This window comes from Protopterus annectens, chromosome 1.part2 (genome assembly GCF_019279795.1).
Source record: "Protopterus annectens isolate FY-2018-M chromosome 1.part2, PAN1.0, whole genome shotgun sequence".
Lineage (NCBI taxonomy): Eukaryota > Metazoa > Chordata > Ceratodontiformes > Protopteridae > Protopterus > Protopterus annectens.
In genome coordinates this window covers 663,187,368-663,213,198 of record NC_056727.1, presented here as the reverse complement: position 1 = coordinate 663,213,198, position 25,831 = coordinate 663,187,368, and positions in this window count along the sequence as shown.

Below are 25,831 nucleotides of genomic sequence, written 5' to 3'. Positions count from 1 at the left end.
AGTCTATGACATGCTTTGCTAGAATCATTCTCCAGGGGCTCTTGGACACTTCCCTTTCCACATTCCAGTTATTTTAAGCTATGGTAATCTACCCATATAGCTAAGGCTACTGCAGCAGTTATCAGTATGAACATAGTAAGGCTGGGTAAGTAAACCTACCATAACAGTAGATGTTTAAATGATAACTGCTACAGTTGACACTCCCTCCTTTCATTCATCCTTGTTTTTTGTTGGGGGGGGGGCTTCCACGCTGTGGTCATGTATTTATTTCTCTTCCTAGAAAAGTGTTTGCAGGGTTTAGCCTTTCTCTTTTAGTTGGTATTAAAGCTCGGAAAGGCTTGGTGCCAAAACCTGTGTTTTTAGCCAGCTCAACTTGAGCTGACTAATGTTTTAGACATGTGGAAGGTGCTCTTAAGCTTTGGAGGCTGGTCAGCTGTTATACCCTATGCAGGATATATCCCATATAGCTTCAGCTACTGCAGCAGTGATAATTCAAACATCTACTTTTATGGTTAGTTTACTTACGCAACTGTTGTTTGCCTCAAGTAGGGACTTTACCTGTATACCCAATCTAACTCTGAATGTTAGGTCCTAGACTGTATTCCCTTAGTCTATTCTAATTATAGAAAAGGAGCATCAGTCACTGCAAACAAAATCCCTGTGTATCTCGTACTAAAAACACATAGCAATTTGTCAAACTGATAAACTTAACTGCATTTGACAAAACAGTGCTGTAGCAACTTTGTCAAGTCAAACAAATCATTTCTGTAACATACAGTCAATACCCCACTATACTGACAAGAATAATGTGACAACCCCTATTATCCTAGATCAGTAATTAAGGAGCTTCAATCCTCACTACTGACTCCAGTGTGAGACTGTCACTTAAACAGGAGTAAAATTTCACAATTTTCCCACAAGAGCACAAGAGGAACACACTCTGTAGATTGGAATTGGACTGTATACTTCTGTCCATCCCTAATGCAACTTTTTATTACACAATTTAGAGCAGTGCATCCCAGTTTAAGACCTCTGATACACTCACACATCCAAACACTTATGGAAAACCCTGACACAGATTTCCAACTGTGTCCCTTCCCCAAAATAATATGATAATGCTGCCACCAATCAGTGTGTCTTCATGTCCTTTTAAAGAGGTGTCCACTTATGAAAATTAGATATTAACAGAAATAGTAGCAAATGACCTAAGCAGCCAGGCATTCATAGTGGCTTTAGGAATTATCAAAGCAAGTATAAGCACTCTTCAATCACTAAACAAAACACTGACTGAGCAGCCATAATATAAGATAATAAAAATATTTAATAATAAGCAAAATTATTAAAAATATGAAACAGTAATTTCCAATAAATAAAAATAACTCAGTCACCAGGGAAGTGAAATCAATACTGAAGGATAGAAATCTAACATTTAGAAAAACACTAACTGATCTAACTGATTAGTTAAAATTTCTTATCAGACTAAAGAACACTGGCCATGATCTAAACTAAATTACTACAATAGAGCAAAGGCAGGCTCACAGTTCTTGGTGAGTCCTTTTGGGTCACCACTGCACAGTACATTTGTGAACAACTCACAACTATAACCGATAACCGACTACTGTAACTGACAACTGTAATTGACTTCAACTGTCTTCAGCAGGCTCTTTTATAGACTAAAACAAAAGTATAAGTCATAAATGGCAGACCAGAGGTTATAAATCCACAAAAATTTGGTCTATTAGTCCACAGGTATAAGTGCTTTCGTCCCAATCAAATCACATAAGGAACTTCATCAGATAGAAAGTTTTAAAATTTAAAAATCAAATAAATAGACTTGAATAGGTGACATCACTTCCTATGCCATATTTAAAGGGAAACTGACAAGCAAAATCTTTCATTACTGTTTAAATGCAGCTGTAAGACATAAGATACGTAAAATGCAACAATAAACACAGAAGTAAAATGCACAAGACACAAAGAGATATAAGAATTTCTCAAATTAGTATAAAAATATATAAATAAGTAAATAAATGAATAAAAAGCATTTGTTATAGTGTTGTATTCTATCCACACCCCACCATCAATTAATATGCTTTGAGCCTGATAAATAGAACAGCAAGTAAATGACATATTCCAAAAGAGTTTCTTTAAAAATTTTAATTAATATCCTTAGAATGCATAGAATGTATCAGATCAGTAGTGAAAACAGTGCTGGTAAATGTAAAGAATTAATACATATACAAAATTTAAAAAAATGGATTATAATGTTTGATATTAATTCATAAAACCAATTGTGTTTGTACATATAGTTCATCTTCTGAGGGCTTTCAGTTTTAATAAACTACTAATGGACAAACTGTCATTAAGACCAGGCCAATGTACAGCGTCCAGTCTAAGTTTCCAAATCAACTCACCCCTTTCAAGAAGGTATGGCCAAGCTGCCCCCTCTCTATATGTTTTTGAACTTCTAAAATAATGAATTTGAACTGATGTCCCTTGTTAATCTTCACATGTTTTGCCAGTGCATTACAGTCATATTCAGCTCTAATGTTCCTAACATGCTCACTAATCCTGTTTTTAAGTTTACTTTCGGTTTTACCGACATAAAAACAAGGACAGTTAGAGGAAATTGCACAGTAAACAACTCTTTCCGTAACACACAAAACTCTCCCTGGTATTTTGAATTTTGACTCTAATGTTGTTAACAGTGGTCTCACCAACATCAAGAATGTATGAACAGAATTTGCATGTTCTACATTTTGACATGTGCCCATTAGCTCGTGGAAAATACAAATGTTTAAATAAATACTTCAGGTTAGCCCCCTTCCTAAAAATGCAAACAGTTCTGTCACCTATAACATCCAAAAAATATTTTTCACCCATTAATAGGTTCCAGTTCTTCATTAATATTTCTTTAATAATGGGGTCCTCACATGAAAAAGTGGTGGAAAAACTAGATTTATAGTTAATGGTGTAACTCATCAAGTGTAAACCTGGGGAATTCCCCATATGCTCTACTTCTGAAGAGTCAAGTAGAGATCTAGCTTGTTCAACAATATCTAAATCATGGGAAACCTCTTGGTTAGTCTAATTGAATAAGTGTGTTCCTAGAATGGGTGCAAAATGTCCATGCTGTCTTTTAACCATAACTTCTCTCATAATATTCTCAATAAATTGTAAAGGATATCGTCTTAAGTAAAACATGTCCTTAAGTTTATGACATTCCAACACAAAAGATTCCCATAGGGCAACCATATGTGCAGCGCAGACAAACTACCCCTTAAGCACTGCATGTTTCTGTGAAAAGGAGTGGCAGCTGTCAAAGTGAAGAAAAGAGTTGGAATATGTTTCCTTTCTGAATATTTCTGCAATATATCTGTAGTGCCGGGAGTCCTTAATGAGAAGGATGTCTAGATATGCAATACTATTTTCTTTTATTGTGTATGTAAACTTCAAAAATGATGTAGTGTTAATAAATTCTATAAAAAGGGGGAAAGGTCATTTGGTCCTTCCCATAAGATAAAAATATCATCCAAATATCGAATATAGGTATGGCAAAATGGAAAAAAAACTTGATGGTTTGAGATACCTTCTTTCCCACTCCAACATAGCTATGTTGGCATAGAGACCACAACAGGCAGAACCTATTGCCACCCCTTGTTTCTGCAGATAATATTTTTTATCAAATAGGATAAAATTACTTCTAAGGACCATATCTAAGATTTGTTCATACATGTTTATTCTTTCTTGTTCAACCTCTTTTAGTAGGAGGTAGTCACAAAACCACTCTTCCCCTACATCATGTGGAATAACGGAATACAAGTTAACAACATGAATAGTAACAAAAAGAAAATGTTCTTTACAAATAGTATTGTTAATCTTTTTAAGAAAGTCCCAAGAGTATATACATAGGTGATTTTCTTTCAGTAAAAAATTCTTAAGTTCAATATCTAGAAACTTTGCTAGAGGATGGGTGATTGAACCCCTAGCATCCACAATCAGATGCATAGGGGGTTGTTCAATGGTCTTGTGTATTTTAGGCAATCTGAAGATGGTTGGGACAATCGGAAACAACAGAAATGTAATGGAGTTCCTGAATAGAAATTAGGTCATCAATAATAAATCATTTAAGAAACCTTTAATTTTATAGTAAATACCATGTAGTTCATTTAGGGAACTCATATCATATGTATTGGTTTCTAAAATTGCCTTCATCTTTAAATTGTAGTCCACCATGTTCATAATTGCAACCCCCCCCCCCCCATCTAGTTTCATGATTCTGAACCCAGGTAGTTGTCTCAAAAAATGCAGTTGTAGTTGTTCTTCACCATTTAAATTACTGTTATAATGTTTAAGCCTGTTAGGTAAAGCTCTAAAATCGAACTGTCAGACCCTTTCAAAATTGGCCAAGGCTGGGTGGAATGGGGGGGGGGGGTTGTATGTGCGAGAAATCAAGAAAAGTACTTTCACATGTTCTGTTCCCTGAAATAAAACATTTAAATTAAGTTTTCTTACAAATAATTTAAGGTCGAGAAGTGTGTTTACTAAATTTAAGTGCTTGTTCGGCACAAAAGTAAAACCTTTTGACAGTAAGTCACAGATATGAACATTCATCGCAACATTAGAGAAATTATAAACTTTAAAATCATTTCTACTGTTAAATTCAATATGTACAGATGGGAGAAGTACATCATTCATTTCATCTTGTATAAACCTAGGAGATGGCTTACTACAGGTAATTTCTTCCTCCTCTGTGTCAACTTCAGTATCAGAAGGTAGAGAAGAAAAAATCAGATTGTCATCTAATATAGAAATAACAGAAATTTCTAAACAGTTAATCTCCTCCCCCTCCAGGGGTGGTTGTTTCTCCCCTGTTGCCTTGTTTATCTGTGTTTTGTCTGCGGCCTGTTTTTTCATGAGGGTTGTTGTCTTGTCCCTTTATCCCTCTTTGCTACTTAGGGAGAAGCCATTTTAGTTAGAGGCTTCCTCCCTTTGGGAGCAGTAGGCATTTAACTTAGAGGCTACCCCCTCCTCTTTCCCCTCTTTTCTTTCTTCAAAAAAAAAAAAAAAAAACACACTCTTTCTTGTTGTTACCTTTATGTGTTTATAATGTCTAAAGAACCTACTAAGCAGTCAGGATTTAAGAAATGTGACTTGTGTTGCCAAAAAATGTCCCTTATGGACGGGTACACAAGTTGTGTTTATTGTTTAGGTGCGGTCCATCTGCAGGACTCGTGCTCTGTTTGCCATGCCTTTAGTGCATGGGTTTTGCAGGAGAGGCGCAATAAACTTATATTGAGAGGGTTATTAAAACCTCAGGTTGAAGTTGCATTGGATACTCAGCCTTCAAAAACAACCTGATGAAAAACTGGCATCTTCATTGGCTCCACCTTCAGGGCTGACAAAGTCAAAATCCAAATCTTTTGATCCTTCGAAGTGGATTGTTAGCTCCCAAGAGTCCTTTTCTTCGGAGGATCCATCTGTGGCTTCGGAGCTGTCCCGGACACAAAAGAGATCGAGATCTCCTTCTTTGGACCCAGTGAGATCTGTGCTTCAGTCTCCACTTCTGCAGTCAGTGGCAGGTAGTCACCGGTCCTCAGCCCACTCCTCTCGATCATCCAGGAGTTTATCAGATGATGATGTGGACAGTGGTGAAGAGGCTACTCAAGACACGGGTATTTGCTCAATTGTTGTCGGGCCCAGCCCAGAAGGAAGTGGTGCCATTGTCCAAACCAGTCCCTGTCTCTATTCCTCCTCTGATTGCGTCCATTTCGAAGCCAGATTGCATGGAAGTAGTAGTGGTGGAACCGTCGGTTCTGACAACCCTTGCCTTGTTGGTTCTAACATTCGCTTCGACTTCCTCGACAGTCTGCTCTGTCAAGGGGCCTGGGCACTAAGACTCTCTCATCGGCTCCGAGGGGGGAAGTGGCATCAAACCTTTGCCCGACCCAACTCTCCCTCTTGGAGCTTCAGCGCAGGTGAGTTTGGCTCCCACATCTGCCTCGGAGCCATTGCCTTTAGTGCGGAAGAGGTCACCAGGCTCCTCAGAGCTGGTGCCTCCCTCCGTTCCAGACCACGGCAACTTTGAGGTGATGAGTGTGCTGTCCACCAAGACAGCCCCACCCCCAGCTCCACTGGCTTCGTCCCCATTGATACCGGTGTCTGCCTTGGATCCTTCTCTCCATTTGAAGCATAGGGAACCGATGCCCCAGGATGCTCCACCGGGCGACCCCTCTTCTTCCAAGACCTCCCCTGAGCATGCCTCAGAGGAGGTTCAAAGGAAGAAAAAAATGTAATAGGAAACATGTGGACTTCCCTGAGTCCGTCACCTCTGACATGGACTTGGATGACTCGGAAGGGTCCCCACGGTCCCCCTATGAAGATGTCTCACTCTCAGACATCCTGGAGATCCTTAGGCAGAGGTGAAACTATAAGTACCTTGACCCTTCTGAGGATGAGCCTGTGTACCTGGACGCATTTGGTTCCAGACCTTCCACCTCCTGGGTGTCTCCGCCTTTTTGACCCACTTTTGTCTGTAGTGAGTCGAAAGGCATGGAGTGCTCCAGAGTCCATGGTGCCCATCCCGAGAAGGCCTAACAAATTCATGACTGCACCAGAGGACAAGACCTTTCTCTCTAAAGGCGTGTCAGTTGATGCTATGGTGGTGGCAGCAGCCACCAAGAAAGAACTCCTGGAGACTTCCTCTTCTGTCCATCCACCAAACAAGGAGTCCAGAGCCATGGATAGATATGGGAAGCGTGTTTTCTCTTCAGTGGCCTTTACACTTCGGTCACTGAACTATTTGACACATTAGACAAGATGCAGAGGGATCTCCTTAAAGAGCAGAGAGATACCCTTCAGGATCCTTCAGCTGAAGGAGCGGCTTCCAAGTCGGCTAACCAGCTAGTGACCCTAACCTCCATTGCTAACTCCTCCATGTGCCTGATTTCTTACGCACCTGATGGAGCAAGTAGGGCTGCAGGCACAGGCGTGGCTCTTTGCAGGCATTCCTGGATGCGCCTTTGTCAATTTGCGGAGCCCTTCAAGTCCTCCTTTATGAATGCCCCCTTTGACGGCTCGGCCTTGTTTGGGCCGCAAGTTCAAGAGACTCTTACCAGGAGTGAACGAGATGGCAAAACTCTCTCTGCTGTAGGAGTCCATTTTTCCACTCCATCCCAGCCTTATCCCAAAGGCCAAAAGAGTGGCAAATAGTGGTTCCGTAAATCCCAGGGAGCTTTGCCAGACACTCATGGAGATAATTCCCCCAGAGGCAGAGGGGGAAATAATAACAGGAGATGCCAACCTCACAGCAGGAGGGGTCTGCAACAGGGTGACAGGGATACGTTCTCTGCCAGGCGCTTTCAGAATCCCTGAAGGATTGCCTGGCTGCTCATGTCTGGAGGCACTGTACCCAAGAGCCTGGCAAGATATAACAGAAGAAGCGTGGGTACAGTACATAATATCCAGGGGTTACAAAATTCCCTTCTTACAAACACTCCTAAGAAGTCAAAAATCATCAATCCCAGATGTTCCACCCAATTTTCAGGATCAAGCAGCCTTAGAAGTAAAAACTTTGCTGCAAAAAAGAGCCATTCAGGAAGTCCCCACAGACCAGATAAAATCCGGAACTTACTCAAGGTTCTTTTTAGTTCCAAAGAAAACAGGGGACTGTAGACCTATCTTGGATCTCAGCAAGTTAAACAGATCAGTAAAGAAGACCAAGTTCTGGATGGTGACACTGCAGTCCATTCTACCCTTTTTGGGTCAGAATGATTGGATGTGCTCTATAGATCTCCAGGATGCGTACTACCATATAAAAATAGACAGGCAGTCCAGGAGATGTTTATGCTTCTGGCTGGGAGCCAGTCATTACCAGTTCAGAGCTCTGCCCTTTGGTCTCACCACAGCCCCCAGGGTGTTCACCAAATGCATGCTCAGCTTCTTAAATAAGAAAAGTGCAGTATTGGCAGCAGAACATGCACACTACAAACTCCTCAGCTTTTTAAATAAAAAAGTGCAGTATCTGCATCTCTAAATAAGAACAGCAGCAGAACACATACCAAACTCCTTGGAGGCTTAAATAAGACAAAGTGCAGAATCAGCAGCAGAACACAGACACTACAAACTTCTCGGCTTCTTAAATAAGAAAGTGCAGTATTGGCAGCAGAACACACACACTACAAACACCTCAGCTTCTTAAATAAGAAAGTGCAGTACTGGCAGCTCTAAATAAGAACAGCAGCAGAACACATATCAAACTCCTCGGCAGCTTAAATAAGACAAAGTGCAGAATCGGCAGCAGAACACACATACACACTACAAACTCCTCAGCAGCAGAATAAATAATTAAATACCTCCTCGGCAGAGGAACCATTCCTACTTCCCTTCTAAGTTTCCTTGGCTGTGTATTGTAAACATTCCTGCTTCCCTTCTAATTTTGTTCCTGGAACCACCAATAACATCCAAATAAAACCTGAGTTGCACTGCTGAAGGTATAGAAGAAAGCAAAGCCACAATAGAAACAAAAACTTTGATAACCACCACGGTCTTCTGATAAAAATGTATAAAAGCTTTTTTAATGGATAAAATCTAAGAACATAAATGTGAAATAAACACACAAAAAATCCGATAAGTGCTTTCGGCTAGACAAGCCTTCTTCAGATCGTAAATGAATAACCGTGCTACTTTCATTAATAAATAGTGAATAATCAATCCCAATGCATATTAATATGAGATGGCTCTTAATAACCAATTACATAATTTTTCCTGTTTCTGGCCGGACCAATAATAGCTCCTAAAATAACTTTAATTGCTTGGGGTATGTGAGTCGCGCTCGCCTATCATCAAATGCATTAACCTAAATTAGCTCCAACCACATAAAATCATAGTTAAAACAGTGATCTAAAAATTGTTCATATGTAGAGTCGGGTTCTTCAAAGTGTTACAAGTCTTAAGTATGTTCTTTAAATTAGTAAAAGTTCTCTTTGTCACAAAAAAGATTGTGAGTGAATGTCCATGCTATTTCGCTAATAGGTAGAAAACAACCAATCTCAAAACATATTAAAATGAGATGTAGCTTATTAACCAACTACATAATTTTCCTGTCTCTGTCCAGACCAACAGCTGTTCCTTATATGACTTGATTCAATTGGAGCATGTGAGTCACGCTCGCCTATAATCAAATGCCTTATCCTATGTAAGCTCCAATCAAATTATTTAGCAACCACATTACTTAGCAGTAATTACTAATGAAGCAATGAAAATACTAAGCAACAACCTACAAAATGTTCATAAATAGGATCAAGCTCTTCAAAAAGTTCCTATCCTTAGTTATATTTTCTAATTTTTACATAAAATCCTGTTGTGGCAAAAATATCATGACTATCAGGAAAGCATTTTGAAAATGCACAGAACTGGAGGATTTTCAGGTTTGTGAGAAACTGCACAGTTTTGCATTTAACCATTCATAATAATGACACGAATCATTAGAAATATAGCTATAAATGAATTAATCAAGCTAACTCTTATATCTTAAACATCGCTCTTTCCTATCTCAATCATTTGCAATTTTGTAAATGCCATTGCTAAATAATGGCCATTGATAGAATCTGCAGCTCTTCTTCCTGAATGTTAAGTTGTCAATCTCGCCTTCATTCTTGCTGGATGGGTTCGGAGCCGATCCTCGGCTCCGACTCGGCACTTGCTAAGCTCGAGAATCACTTTTACCAGCTTGAGGCAGCCCTATATCCCATGATGCAAGGCGGTAATTACCCAGATCTCGTTTGCCGCTTCGCTCATGAGGTCACCTTCTTTACCAGCTCCTGGTAAGTGAACTTTCTTACTCTTTTCAAAGAGATTTAACCACCATAGTTTTTATCCCCTTTTATAGTTAGTTGTTCCCGATTCACTTAGACCCTATTCCTGTTAGTTCCTCGACCCCTTTTTATAATTTTTCTGTCAGTCAGGCCTTAGGCCTTCCCATCCAACTTTTTTCTGTCAGGATTTTCTTGTGTAGGTGTGTCTGTGCTTTGCTTTATTTAGTGTAATTAAGGACTGAGTGTGTGTGTGTTAGTGTCCTACTAGATCATGTCAAAAGACACTAGGGTCTCAGGTTTCAAGAAGTGTGACTCGTGCTGTCAGAAGATGTCTCTGACAGACGGTCACACTTCTTGTATTTATTGCCTGGGACCCCTACACCTGCAGGACTCCTGTGCTATTTGTCATTCTTTCAGCCAGAGAGTCCTGCAGGAACGTAGAAATAAGTTGATCCTTAGGGGTCTCCTTAAGCCTGAGAGCTCCCCGGCTAAGGTCGGTTCCGGGAAGCCCTCTAAGCCACCCAAGACCCAGACTTCGGTGTCCAAGTCTGTGGCCTTGGTTCTGACTCCTCCAGAGTTGATATCGGCTCCGTCTGGAGCCAATCCTTCCTCCTTGGAAGTTTCTGTATTGGCGCCGATCGGCACCGATACCCTGGCTTCGGCACCCGTGTCGGATCCGGCTGGAGTCGACACCCTAGCTTCGAAGCATGTTTCAGCTCCGGCTGGAGCCGAGATGTCTCTACCTCAGCTCGGAGCCGACAAGCTGTCGGCTCCAACTGGGGCTGAAGGTTCGTCAGCTCCGATGGCTCTGTCGAGGAAGAGGTCTAGATCTCCTTCACTGGAGTCTATCCACTCGGCTCCGGCCTCCCCTTTACTTTCGGAGCGGAGCCATTGGAGCCGATCGTCAAGGTCTTCCAGGCTCTCAGATCATGATTTGAAGAGAGTGGTGAGTAGACTACTAAAATCACAGGCATTGGCCCAGATGCTCCATAGCCTGTCTCAGCAGACGATCACTATTCCACACCCTCCTGAGATTCCTCCTTCGACTCTCCTACAGAGCTCGGAGCCAGAGATTATTGGTACCATGACTGTTGCGGCGTCGGAGCCGATACCACACCTTTCGGCTCCGTCGTCTTCGACTCCTATCTCCTCCTCAAGACCGTCCTTGGAGGGATCCGGTCATCGGGCTTCCCTGGCCGGTTCCGAGGGGGCGAGTGGCATCGGACCCTTGTCCGACCCCATTCTCCCTCTCGGAGCTTCGGCCTTGGTGAGCTCGGCGCCGACATCTGCTTCGGAGCCTTCCTTTTTGGTGGGGCCGGGGATCCCCATTTCTTCGGAGCAGGGTCTCTCGGCCGTCCCTGGGAGGGGAGCCTTCGAAGTGATGAGGAGTGTGCTAGCCCCCGAGCTTAGTCAACAGTCGGTTCCTTTAGCTCATCCCTCTACGGTGCCTGTAGATATCTCTTCCCACTCTCTTGTTCCCGGACCCAGAGATCCATCGCCCCAGGTTTCCCCACTGGGAAGAACTTCCTCTTCCGAGGTTTCTCCTGATCCTTCAGGAGAGCCCCCACGTAAGAGGACCTGCAAGAGGAAGCACTTAGACTCCCCTGAGTCTACAACATCAGATACCGACTTAGATGAGTCGGAGGGGTCCCCAAGATCCCCCTCTGAGGATGTCTCTTTTTCAGACATCCTAGAACTCCTAAAACAGAGGGGAAACTGGCCCTCCATTAATCCCTCCGAGGATGAGTCGGTATACCTGGAGGCTTTTGGATCTCGACCCTCCAACTCCTGGGTGTCTCTGCCTTTCGACCCCCTCATGGAGGTGATAGCTCGAAAGGCATGGGCATCTCCTGATTCTGTAGAACCAGTCCCCAGGAGGCCTTCTAAATTTATCATGGCCCCCTCTGAGAAACAGTTTCTTACGAAAGGTGTTCCAGTTGATGCCATGATGGTGGCAGCCGCCACCAAAAAGGAACTTGCAGATCCTTCCGTACCAGTCCATCCTCCTAACAAGGAGTCTAGGACCATGGACAGGTATTGTAAGCGGATGTTTTCCTCAGCGACCTTTGCTATGCGTTTGCTGAATTATTTATGTCACTTCACCCGACTTCAAAGGGACATCCTCAAAGAATTGGGTGAGGTAGTACAGGATCCGTCAGCTGCTGGGGCTCAAGAGAAGATTGCCTCTCAGCTTGGAATCCTAAATTCCATCACTAACTCCTCCATGTGGCTCATTTCTTATGCAGCCGATGGGGCGAGTAGAGCCGCAGGCACAGGAGTGGCTCTTAGACGTCAGTCCTGGATGCGGCTTTGCAATTTCGCAGACCCCTTTAAGGCATCCTTCACAAATTCTCCCTTTGATGGCACTACTTTGTTTGGGCCTCAGGTGAAGGACACATTAACCAGGTGCGAACAAGACGGCAAGACTCTTTCTGCCGTAGGAGTCCGTTTCTCCACCCCTTCTAGACCTTACCCCAAAGGTCAGAAGGGAGGGAAAATGTGGTTCCGAAAATCTCAGGGAGTCACGCCTGATGCACGTGGTCAGTTTACCCCCAGAGGCAGAGGGGGTAATAACAATAGACGCCGCCCTAGGGGCAGAGGAGGTCCGCAAAACCAGGGCAGCAGAGAGCCTCTCTCTGACAAGCCCTTCCAGCATCCCTGAGGTGTTGCCCGACTGCCCACCCTTGGAGGCAGTCGGGGGGAGATTGTCGCTGTACCCAGAAGCCTGGCTTTCCCTCTCTCAAGACAGATGGGTACAATCGATCATATCCGAGAGTTACAAAATCCCCTTCGAGGAAAGCCCCTTCCCTCAAAAAGGTTCCCTTCCAGACGTTCCACCCGGTCTAAGGGAAATTGCGAAGCTAGAGGTATCAAAGCTTCTAAAAAAAAGGCCATCCAACCAGTTCCAACAGATCAATTAGAGTCCGGAATCTACTCAAGGTTCTTTTTGGTTCCCAAAAAGACGGAAGACTGGAGACCAATATTAGACTTCAGCAGACTGAACATGTCTGTCAAAAAGACAAGATTTCGGATGGTCACACTTCAATCGATTTTGCCCTTTCTGGGCAAAAACAACTGGATGTGCTCCATAGACCTTCAGGATGCGTACTATCACATAAAAATCCACAGACGCTCCAGGAGGTTTCTCCGCTTTCGGATGGGGACCAGTCATTTTCAATTCAGAGCCCTGCCCTTTGGTCTCACTACAGCCCCCAGAGTGTTCACCAAATGCATGGCAGCGGTCACGGCTCACCTGAGACGTCAAGGATTCCAGGTGTTTCCATATCTCGATGACTGGCTCCTCTCAGCCGCCACCAGGCATCAACTTCTCCAAGCCAGAGATTATACTTTACGTCTCTGCGGTCAATTAGGAATTTCGGTCAACTTCAAAAAGTCTTCCTTATCGCCCTGCCAATCTATTACCTTTATAGGCGCAAATCTAGACACTACTCGGATGTCAGCAAACCTCACAACTCAAAGAATCCTAGATATCCAAAACCACGTTCGGATCATCCTATCCAGCAAAAGGGTACAAGCCAGGTTGGTCCTGAAAGTGTTGGGCCTCATGGCAACTGCCATCACACTTCTTCCTCTGGCCCATTTTTACATGCGTCTCCTGCAATGGATGTTGTTCACCCAATGGTCCTTCCAACAGCTTCCCATGCGTCACAAGATCCTGGTGACACAAACCTGCAAGAGCTATCTATCCTGGTGGACTTCTTCTCCCCTAGTCCATCAGGGCAGACCATTTGTCCCCCGGCCCCAGTAGCCACGGTCACTTTGGATGCCTCCCTGATCGGGGGGGGGGGGGCATTATCAGGGCAGGATGGTTCATGGCACGTGGCAACTGTTCGAATACCACCTGCACATAAATGTCCTAGAGATGAGAGCAGTGCTTTTACCGTTGCAAGCCCTCAACAACTTTCTTCCCTTAGGAACTATTGCAGTTCACACAGACAACATGTCCGTGGTGTGGTACATCAACAAGCAGGGCGGAACCAAGTCCTATCCCTTGTGTCGAGAAGCTCTCAGACTTTGGCAATGGGCGATCTCCTCTCATCGGTTTCTGGTAGCAATGCATATCCCCAGGAAAACCAACATAATAGCGGACAGATTGAGCAGAGCTATACTCATGCCTCACAAGTGGTCTCTCAAGCAATCCATAGTGGAGGAGATTTTTCAGAAGTGGGGCCGCCCATGCTGCGACCGTTTTGCTACACCCCAAAACAGCAAATGTCCAGACTTCTTCTCTCTCTCTTCCCACTTCCGGGCCATCCCCCCAGAGATGCTCTTACCCAAGATTGGCCCCGGGGACTTCTTTATGCTTTTCCCCCCTTTCCGTTGATACCACAAGTACTCCAGAAAGCTACCGTCTTGAGAGCCAAAATGATTCTCATTGCCCCTTACTGGCCTCGACAAATTTGGTTCCCGTTCCTTCATCGCCATCTCATGGTGCAGCCTTGGCATCTGGATCCAGTTCCAGATCTTCTGACCCACCAGTCGGGTCAACTACACCGATCAATTCGTTCCCTCAACCTCACTGCTTGGTTGCTCTACTTCCTTCCTTAGCCAGGCTTCCTATGATCTCTAACCCCGTTAGAGATATAATAGTAGCTTCTCTAAAGTCCTCTACCCGGAGGATTTACTCTAGTAAGTGGAAACGTTTCTCCTTTTGGGCAAAGTCTAAGAACATAGACCCTTTTACTGCCCCTATTCAATTGGTCTTGGACTTTCTTGCTGAAATATTTCACTCCGGTTCTTCTTCTTCCACAGTTAAAGTCCAGTTGGCAGCAATCTCTAATTTCCATGTCAGATTTGCAGACCAGAATATTATGTCTCACAAACTTTGTAAAGCCTTTCTCTAAGGGGTGTTCCTTCTTAAGCCCCCTGTTAGAGATCCTCCACCACAGTGGGACCTAAATTTAGTGCTGGCATCCTTGATACTTCCCCCTTTCGAACTGGCTGCTACATGCTCGTTAAAATGTATTTCCTGGAAGACTCTCTTTCTAGTTGCTATTACTTCGGCTAGGAGAGTGTCGGAACTACATGCCCTCTGTGTTCGTCCCCCTTACTTGGTCTTCCACAAGGATAGAGTTTCCTTAAGAACCAATCCATCCTTCTTGCCCAAGGTTGCTTCTAAAACAAATTTAAATCAATCCATTGACCTTCCAGTATTTTTTCCCAATCATTCTAACAGGGCAGAACAAAAACTGCATTGCCTAGATGTTCATCGCCAACTCAGATATTATTTGGACAGAACAAAGCAATTTAGAAAATCTGATCAGCTTTTTCTTTCTTATGCTGAAAATAGGAATGGTCTTCCTGTGTCTAAAGTAACCTTATCCAGATGGCTATCTTCCACCATTTCCGACATTTATCAGCTGAGAGGCAAACAGCTGGTCTCAAAACCTAAAGCGTATTCTACTAGAGGTCTAGCCACATCTACAGCTTTTCAGGCTAGACTACCCTTGGACACTATTTGTGCAGCAGCCACTTGGGCCACTCCTCATACCTTCGTTTCTCATTACAAATTGGATTTGGCCTACAGGAACAGGGCAAGATTTGGTTCCACAGTTCTCAAGAGTCTGTTCCATTGAGCCTCCCAGGATAAGGGTGCTAGGGACGCGGTCCCATCCAGCAAGAATGAAGGCGAGATTGACAACTTAACATTGAGTAGTTATGTACCTACCATAACGTTCCATGTTAGTTGTCTTCTCTCACCTTCTTTCTTGCGTCCCTCCCTCCTGTCCCCGTAGCCTGGACAGACCTTGATTTCCCCCTTTTCTCGGGGACATTGTTCTCCCTCGGACACCAATTAGCTCGGGATCTCTGTCACCTGGTTCCCCTTACAGTCTTCTAGGTTAATTATTCTGCTTTCCTTGTGGAAAGATTGCGGGCAGTTTTCCTCTAGATACCAAATGAGATCTGGGTAATTACCGCCTTGCATCATGGGATATAGGGCTGCCTCGAGCTGGTAAAAGTGATTCTCGAGCTTAGCAAGTGCCAAGTCGGAGCCGAGGATCGGCTCCGAACCCATCCAGCAAGAAAGAAGGCGAGAGAAGACAACTAACATGGAACGTTATGGTAGGTACATAACTTCACATTTTGGCCTATTAGATAGAGTATTTCTATACTGCAGCCAGTGTCAACTAGTATGATTGCTTTTCATCCATTGGTTTGAAAAGGCAATGCTCCATCCTAAGTATTTTACATAAAATTCAACCTATTAAATATTGTATAATAAAGAAAAAAAAAAAGGTTCTTGTTCTTTCAAGCTGACATGTAGGTAAATGACCAAGATCCTGTCTAACAAAAGGCTATATGTAATTAAACCAACGATGTTCTTCTTCCCATAATGGCTTAACTTTAAAGAACAAAACTTGGGAAGTATTAAAGATGCACATTGCGGTCTGCACTAACATGTATTACAAATTCAAATTTAGGAAAACATACAATAACCAAATGCTCCATTGGGCATCTAGTACCAATTGTAGTAAAGTTAATATTGTCTCCTTATAAAGAGTGTAAGAATATAAAAATAATATGTAAAAGTAAATCCAATCACCAAGACTAAAGCGACTCTTAGTCGCTAAAGCAAAAGGTGATGAAAAATACTCGCCTTTGCATGTTTAGATAGACTTCCAATGGGCATCAAGAAAAACCTATGTAATAAATGCTACTATCATATCTTTTGAGCAAACAATTACTGCTAGCTGCTGCTAGCATAAATTTGACCAAATACATTACTGTATAAAGTGCTATCGATCATAAAAAACTTGTTGCGGTATTCTAAGAAACCTTTCCTTTCTGTTACCAAAAATTATATTTTTCGTCAATTATTATAGTTGCCATAATTACTATTTAAGGTTCAATGGAAAACTTTACAAGGAAGACCAACCATAATAATAGTAATGGTAGACTCAGAATAATGGCCATTACTCATTTAATTTTATAATAATTAATTTTACTACATAAAAAATAGTATGTTCCTTCTTAACACCATTAACATCATCAGAAATGCTCACACGTTATGTTGAGCACTTGAGCTCAATTCTAACAGGCTGTTCACGGAGCTGATGTCATCGTGCACGTGATGACATTAGCTCAAAACAGCAAAAACAATTTTTTTTAAAAAAAAGCCAGGAAATTTGGAAATTAAGGGGTGCCACTCAAAAATCATGGCAACCCATTATTTGGACCTCAAAACCAGGAAAAAACAGGAAATTTGTACAGTTGAGAGGTGTGACAGTCATATAGATCTGATCGCCAGGGGGAGACCTATACAGATCTCATACCTGAAGCTGAAACTGGTGTGGTGGCTGTTTCAGAGAAGGAGCTATCATGTATCAGTAAGTCTGAAAGTGAGTCACAGCTGCTGGAAAGTACTGATGTTCCCTTGGACATGTTGACTGCAAGCATGGAGGTGAGTGGTAGTACTCATATTGACAGTGAGGTACAGCACTAGGCATCCTGTGGAAGGGGAGCTTGGGAGGGTCACAAATGTAGAGTTAAGAAAGGCTCAACTTATGCACCCTACATTACAAAGCTTGAGAAAGATGGTTAAGGAAGCACTTGAGGCTCAAGGAATTGGAAAATCTGTATACAGGAACAAACTTTTGCTGTATAGAAATTGGATTCCTAAGGGAGGGTTGAAAGGTGAGGTAGTATTGGAGTTTGTAGTGCCTAGAGCCTACCATCTGTCACGTTTAGCTATAGTCCTTAATATTCCTTGTGCAGGGGATATTGAAGCAGGGAAAAAATGGTTATATAGAAAGTGGACTCCTAAGGGAGGGGGTGAAAGGTGAGGTATTACTGCAGCTGGTAAAATCTACAGCCTACCACCTGCCACTTTTAGTTATAGACCCTAATATTCCTTGTGCAGGTAATATTGAGGCAGAGAAGGAAGATTTGTTGTAAAGAAAGTGGACTCCAAAGAGAGGGATGGAAGGTGAGGTAGTACAGCAGTTGGTAGAGCCTAGAGCCTGCTGTCTGCCACTTCTAGCTATAGTCCCTAATATTCCTTTCAGAGGGTATATTGAGGCAGAGAGAGGAGGTTTGGTGTATAGAAAGCAGACACTAAGAATGGTCTGGAAGATGAGGTAGTATGGCACTTGGTAGAGCTTACAGCCTACCAATCGATACTTTTAGCTATAGTTCCTTATATTCCTTTTGCAAGTAATATTGATGTAGAGAAGGTGGCAAATGGTTTGCTAGAAATTTTCAGCAGGGTAGATTCCCCAAGGGAGATACTGATTGACCAAGGTACCAACTTCATGTCAGACCTCCTGACTTGCTTGAGGAAGCATTGTGGGGTGAAACATTTGAATAACACCCCCTACCATCCCCAGACTAATGGTCTTGTGGAGAGGTTAAACTCTACATTGAAGACTATGCTACAGACATTTACAGACAAGTTTAAAAGGCCAAAGTTAACCATTAAATCCTGAAAGTGTCAGGTGGGTATGGCAGAAGTCACTTACTTAGTATACAGAGTTGGGAGTGGTAATATTAGGCTAAAACCTGGCAAAGTAGAAGCTATTCAAGCTTGGCCAGTTCCTGTTACTAAAAAGCAAGTGAGAGCATTTCTAGGGACAGCGGGGTACTGGGGAAAATTTGTGCCCAATTGTGGTGCAGTGGCTGAACCCCTTATGACCTAACTAGGGAAAATAAACCTCATAAAGTAGTGTGGACTATAGATTGTGAACAGGAATTCCAAAAACATAAGGAGATTTTGGTAGGAACCCTGTGTTGGCCAGCCCAGATTACAGTGAAGCGTGTGTTATTGTAAGTGGATGCTTCGGATTGTGGCGTGGGGGCTGTACTTATCCAAGTTTCCTCAGAAGGAGAACAACACTGCAGTGGGGTTAATAATGCCAATGCAAATGGATTTCCCAGGAGAAGAGTGGGATAATATTCCCAGACAGACCCATTTTCTCATGCATCATTTTTCAAGGGTCACTGAAAAACCTTGTTTGGGTCATGGGGAGGGGGATGTAAAAAAAATTACACTCTGTTGTTTGTGCTGACATGCCTGGCTGAGGTTTTGTATGTAGTTTTAGCCTGACCTGTGTATTATTATGCCAGCATGACTAGCTATGATGGTGTAGGTGAGTTCTTACATGGTGATTTGTGATCTGCTTGTGCGGAATGATTTAGTCACAGTCAAGAGGTGAACCCAGAGCTCATGGTCAACATCATACTATCTATATACCCTCTCAAATACATGACTTTAGTCTGCAAACATTTGACTTCCTGTTCACATTGACGCTGTTCCTCTCTAGCCTCCAGTTCATATTGGCGCTGCTTCTCCCTAGCCTCCAGTTCCAGTCTCCTTAATTGTAGATGGATTCTTAGGTCCTCCAAAGAAAAGGTGGACTGTCCTATCTCTGCAGTCTGTATATCCCCATTACCAAACTGGATATCCTTTGAATGACTGGTCAGAGCTGAAGCTGCAATTAATGCTGAAATCATTTTTTTCCTTTGTCAGGCTGACATGCACCAGTCCTCTGGCTTCACACTCCTTGGCTAACTGGCTCTTTGTCAGCTTACTATAGTTTCTACTGACATTTTCTGCCTGCTGTCCCTGACTAACTAATTAAAACTAAAATAAAACTGTGGTGAACAGATATTCTGTATGTTTACTTCATGGCTGTCAAGAGTGCACACCTTTAATGACAATTACCCACAGGCTACTGAAGTCCAATTAAAAATATCCCACCGCTGCCACCAATAAATTTGACATACAGTTAATACCCCACTATACTGCCAACAATAATGTGATGTCCCCTACTGTCTTGGGTCAGTAACTAAGAAGTTTCAATCCTCACTACTGAGTCCAGTGTGAGACTGTAACTTAAACAAGAGTAACATTTCACAATTTTCCCCTAAGAGCACAACAGCAACCTCATCTGCATCCCTGAAACAGCTACTGGGTGAATCAATTTTTCAGATGTTTATGTGTTGACCCAATATCTTGTAGAGTTGTTGGTAACCTTGCCTCTGGGAGAAGGAGATTCTATGTGGCTAGGATACTTTTTGTGAAAGCTTTTCACCTGCAGCTGTGGTATAGTATGATCTAACCAGGAGAGACTAAATGTGAGGATTTTAAAAATGATTGTGCTTAACATTAGTATTGCCCTATCTTTTACTGGAAGCCAAAATGAGTCAGTAAGTTGCAGCATTATGTTTGTATTGGCTGACCAAGATGACAAATCAAAAACTTTTGTTTTTTGCTGCTACTTCAGAGTAATCTGTTTGAACTTTACATAGCAAAATCACTTTTATTTATTTATCGCTAATGGTATATCCTGTGATCTTGACTACTGTCGATGTCAACTGAAAAAAAAAACAGCCAAAGCATTGTAAACATCAGATATCATTACCAAAGAGTCATCTGTAGAGTCAAAGTATTCATGCTGATAGCCAGATATATTATTAGGTGCTCCATCAATGGTATTCATCAGTCCAATGTGAAAAACACTGAGTGACAGGAAAATAAGGTAGGGGCAATGGACAGCCCTGTCTGGCCCCAACATGTTGGCTTTTTGTAGTTGATTGTTATTAAAAAATACTAAAGTGTGTATCAGAGAAAAAAAATCAGTTGAAGAAATGACAACAGCAGTTTAGCAGACCCAAAGAAGGATGAAAGACTTCAATTTTGAAAGCAACTGATGATTTGATTCAACAGTCATATCATTCAACTTTCCAAGATGGCTGCACACTGATTGCTAGCTTAACGTCAGCTGTTCCAGTGTGAAATAAAGGAACTGAAAGATAAGGGCCAGGAACTCTGCTACTCTTATTAAATTGAGTTAATGGCCAGTAAGTACACGGTCTGGATGCCAGCAAAGAGGAAACTAAGAGAGCCTGAAACAAAATCAACTAGAAAACGTGAGAAGAAAACACTGACTGGGCAGAGTCTTGTAGCTGTTCAGCAAAAAGCAGTTCAAGCTACAGCTTTGATGCAGGACCTGGCTTCCTGTAATCTAGTGGAAAAATTAGTCAAATATGTTCAGAGCTGATTAAAATAAATGAAACACTAAATGAGTATATTAGCTCAAACAACAAAAGTTTGGAAAATGGAAGAAGCTTTAAACAGATATTCAGATGAGCTAATAAAACTGAAAAAAATCTGAGGTCCAAATGAAAAAAAGGCTGGATGAGTATAAAACTGTTCAAGAAGAGATGTTTCAAAAACTGTATTATTACAGGACAGGAAAATCTGAGATTGTGTGCTGTACCAGAGAAACTAGAAGGAACAGACTATATTAACTTTATGAAGGTATATATAAGCAAGTTGACTGGTAATTCACAGCAGGAACTGTTAATTGAAAGGACACAGTGTATATATGCTTCAAATCTGGCCATTTGAAAGCACTAAAAACATGTTTTAGTAAAGATGCAAACCCTCCTGCAGAAAGAGTTGATCATGACAAAACTGTGGCAAAAAGGCAAAGTATTAAAAATTGGAGATAGTAGAGTGTATGTGGAAATAAATTATTCACTGCACACCAGGCAGAAGAGAAGCAGAATTATTCCAGCAGTCAGAAAATGATGAGAGGCAGGTGCGAGATTCAAGCCACTGTCTTCATCTGTCTTCATAATATTTTTGCCTGGACGATCAAATTCATTTATATTCTAAGTATTTCTATGAATGTTTTCATGATATAAATTGCATGTTTTATAGTAAAACATTTTAGTTGTTCTTGAAAGTGATAAAGATACTAAAGCAAACAGATTCTTTTTTCTCTGTATTCATTTTTAGTATTAACAAATGTAGGCATTACAATACAGAAATAGAAAAAAAAGACTAGACAAAAGTATGTTTACCTTAATGGACTGTAACCATAGGTTGTTGGGAAGAGGGATGGGGAGCAAAACAAACATATGTTAATATATGAAAACCTGATATGTTTTCTCTTACTTTTGCATAGGTGAATGTGTGGATTAAGACCTTTGGCTTAATCTAATAAGTTGTAAGTGTAAGCAAGTAAATAAGAGAACATGGAATATAATGAAAAGTTTTCCTTTAAAAATAAATGTCTCAGCTTGAATTTAGAAACTTGCAGCCAGGGATTACATTTTGCACATACATTTCCCTGGAGACAGAAAATAGGGCAATCAAGCCAGAACACTAGTTTCTTCAAGGCAGAGAGGTAATGTTTTCTGAAAGTGTGCAAGTTGTTTTTCACATCTGAGAGGGGAAGAAAGACAAAAAAAAAAGAAGAACCGAATAGTTTAAGTAGAAGTACAAGTAATAATATGCATCTCAGAATGGATAATCTCAATTTTAGCTTAATTAAGGCCTGTATTTGCAGCTGTCAGTTTGTGATGATTATTCTTATTAGGGGAATTATACTTCATTATTTGATTATGCACATAGTGTTGTTTGTATGCATTAATTTAACATGTTATGGGCATGTTCTGGAAGGTTTTTTTAGGGTTTTCATTAAACAAAAAAATTCTTGTAAAATGTGACATAGGATAAGAAAAATGTATAAAGGATAAACCTGCCAAACATAATAATGGCAACACTTTCCATATTATCTTGGAATGTGAATGGTTTCACGGGTATAGACAAAAAAGAAAGAATACTTAATTATATTAAGAAATGTAGAGTGCAAATACCAATGCTATAAGAGACACATTTGAAAGAACTTAGCATGTGAATTTGATAAAGAAATTATTTCACGATGGATATTCAGCAGAATATCAGGGACAAAGGAAAAGAGGAGTACTTATATTAGTTGCTAGAGAAGCTCCAATAGTGATAGAAGTTTGAAAAAGAAAGATAATGATGGTAGATTTGAGGTAATAAGGGGCTACTGGCAAGTAATGATGATTACAATGGCATGTATTTAAATTTCACCTAAAACTGCTATTATGGAACTTAATAAATGGGAGAAATAAAAAGGTTTCAACAGAGAATATTACTTATTGGTGGAATTTGATTTGCAGCAGTGAGGATGCATCTCGGCACGCAGAAGGGAATATGTAATAAAAACGGGTTGATTTCTGAGGACACTTTGTGAAGATATTTGGAATGGGATATGTAAATTCAGTAGTAGAAACTCCTAGAGAATTTGCATATTATTCCCCTGGGTACAATAACTGGGCTAGATTACAGAGAAATTATATTTCACATCAACATGTGCATTTAATTGAGAACTTTTGGCACACATCTAATAATTATTTCAGATCATGTAATTACTAAAATAAAACAAGGCTGGTGAAGTAAAGATGAGACACTGGTGCTTCCCCACCTATCTGTTAAAAATAGAGGAATTTAAGGAATGGGTAGTGAAATCCATTCAGGAGCTATTAGGGAGATATAGAAAGTACTCCAGAAATTACAGCTACTGAGTGGGATAAAATGAAAGTGGAGTTTAAAAACAGAGTAGAAATATAAGAAAAAAGACATATTGTTAAGAAGTAACAAGAATTATTTAGAGGGGATGACAAAGGTTAAAACATTACAGAATAAGGGGAATCTCACAGAACAAGAAGAGGAGCAATTGCAGTGTGGTAAAATGAAAACAAGGGAGTACCTGGATAATATGCAGGAGTTTAGAAAGACTGCTGTTAAGCAACTGTTTTTTAATAACTCCAGAGCACGCAAACTTTTGGCAAAACAGCTAGGCAGCAGAAAGGAGAAAGGGTTGTTACCAACTTAAACTGCCTATAACAAGAAAAATAACCAAAGTTCCTGTGGTGGTATTAGAGATATTTTTGAAATTTTATAAAAGTTTGTATAAAGCAGAGAAGTAGGGAAGTCAAGAAAAAGCATAAATGAAAATATTTATAGAATACTTAAATGTGCTGAGTTAGAGGAAGAAGAGGTTAACAGCTAACAGTTAAAATGGGAAGAGAATGGATAAAAATATGATGTAATAGCCAATCTGCAGGTATGTCTCCAGGAATAGACTGTATTCTGGTGGAAGTCTGCAAGCTAGGAGGGAATAAAGTGAAAAAGATCAGGAAGGTTTTGTTTAACAGTATTTTAAAAGGAGAAGAAGCACCAACATCCTGGAAAAAAGCTGTGGTGGCTGTAATATCAAAGGATGGCAAAGAACCTTCAGATCTAACATCATGTATGCCTGTTTTAATTTTGAACAATGATTGTAAAGTGTTTATGTCTATAGTGGCTAAAGTAATGGCAAAGGTATTGCAAAAATTGCTAGGTATAGATCACTGTGGTTTTATGGAGCGCAGGCAAACATTTGACAATAATAGAAAAATGATAATCCAGAAGGAAGTAGAATGTAAGAAAATGCTGCTGTTGTTGGTGGGTCTTGATGCAGAGAACACATTCAACAGAGTAAGCTAGGATTTTATGAGTAGGGCAATAGTAGCATTTGTATTTCCTGATACAATAATAAGGAGGATATATGAGGGATCAGAGGCAAAAATCAAAATGGGAGGTTTCCTCTCTGATAATTTTTGTGTCTGAACAGAGAAACCATGCAGGGGTGTCCTCTTTCCCTTTGTATTTGTGCTATATTTAGAACTGTTGGCAAAGAAAGCAAGGGACTCAGAATTTCAAGGATATAATTAGTACAGTGTTCAAAAAAGTTTGCATTATTTGCTGCTAAAATTATTTTGTATCTGATAAGATCAGAAAAAGACATTGCAGTACTGTGGAAGATTATGAGACAGTTACAGGTCTTTTTTTAGGATATAAAATTAATAAAGATAAAGCAAAGGCTATAGCTGTAAACTATATACCCACACATGAATTCATTCAGTAATGCACAGATTTCTAGGGTCTTGATAAAATGAAGTATTTAGGAGTATGGGTTAAAAATGATTCTATTATTACAGGAAATGATATGTGAGAAAAGATAAAACAAAGATAATATAAAAAAATGAAAAATTGGAAGTGCTTTCCTGTGGATATGGATAGCAATACGTAGGCAGTAAAACTGTTTTAGCCTCTTTAGTTTTATACACGTCAGGCAAATTTTTTTATCAACAAGAGGGAGAAGTTGTGGATAGTAAATGCAAAAGAGTTGAAGGATTTTACCTGAGAGTGGAAGAGGGCAAGAGTCAAGTGGGATACATTGAGTCTTCAAATAGAGCAAGGCAAATTAGGATTTCCTGATCTGAAGAGATATTTTTGAGTTACAGACTTAAGACTCTCATACATAAAACAAACAAAAAGCTACAATTCAAATTGGAAATGGATGATGATGAAGCAGGGGGTAATTCAAGACATAAGGGAAGAGTGTAATTTTGGATTCAAATCCTTAAAGCGAATAACATCAGTTATACAGAATATTATATTGATAAAGTAGCAGAACATATATTAATAATTAAGCCAACATAGGAATGGAGAAAGGAGATTCTGCTAATAGGGATAACTGCAACCAGAGGTATAAAGAACAGGCAAGAGAGGGTTGGATATTACTGGAGGAAGTTGCCAAAGGAACCAAGGTATTGGGTTCAAATAATTAGAGAGGGAAATGGAATGGAATGAGAAGAGGCCAAGAAGACATTTGGACTGCAGGCTAGAGATTGTCTTGCCTATTAATGATTGATATCAGAGTATATGCAAAAAGAAATGGATAGTCGGTATCATTGATCCATTCATCTCGGCCTTCTGTTAGCCTTTCAGATTTGGATGTAGCTCATGTGGTGCAGAAGCTTTTACAGGCACCAACCTTTGCAAAATTGTTATCGGCTCCAACCCAAGCGACTTCGGAGCCGAAGACCATTATCCCAGCTAAAGCTCTTCCTCCTCCATGCCATACCAGTCCTTCAAAGCCAGAGGAGACAGACTTGTTGATTGTGGTGCCTTCGGAGCTGACCCCTGCTTCAGTGTCTTTGGTTCCGTTCACTCTGACATCCTTGGCGCTGATCGAGGACTCTAGGAGCTGACACTGTCTAGTCGGGAGGATAGTCAGACCGACTTGTCAGTTCTGACATTGCCTCTCGGGACTTCGGCTCGGTTGAGCTCGGCTCCTACCTCAGGCTCGGAGCCCACTGTCCCGGTGCCGGGGGTATCGACAGTTTCCTTG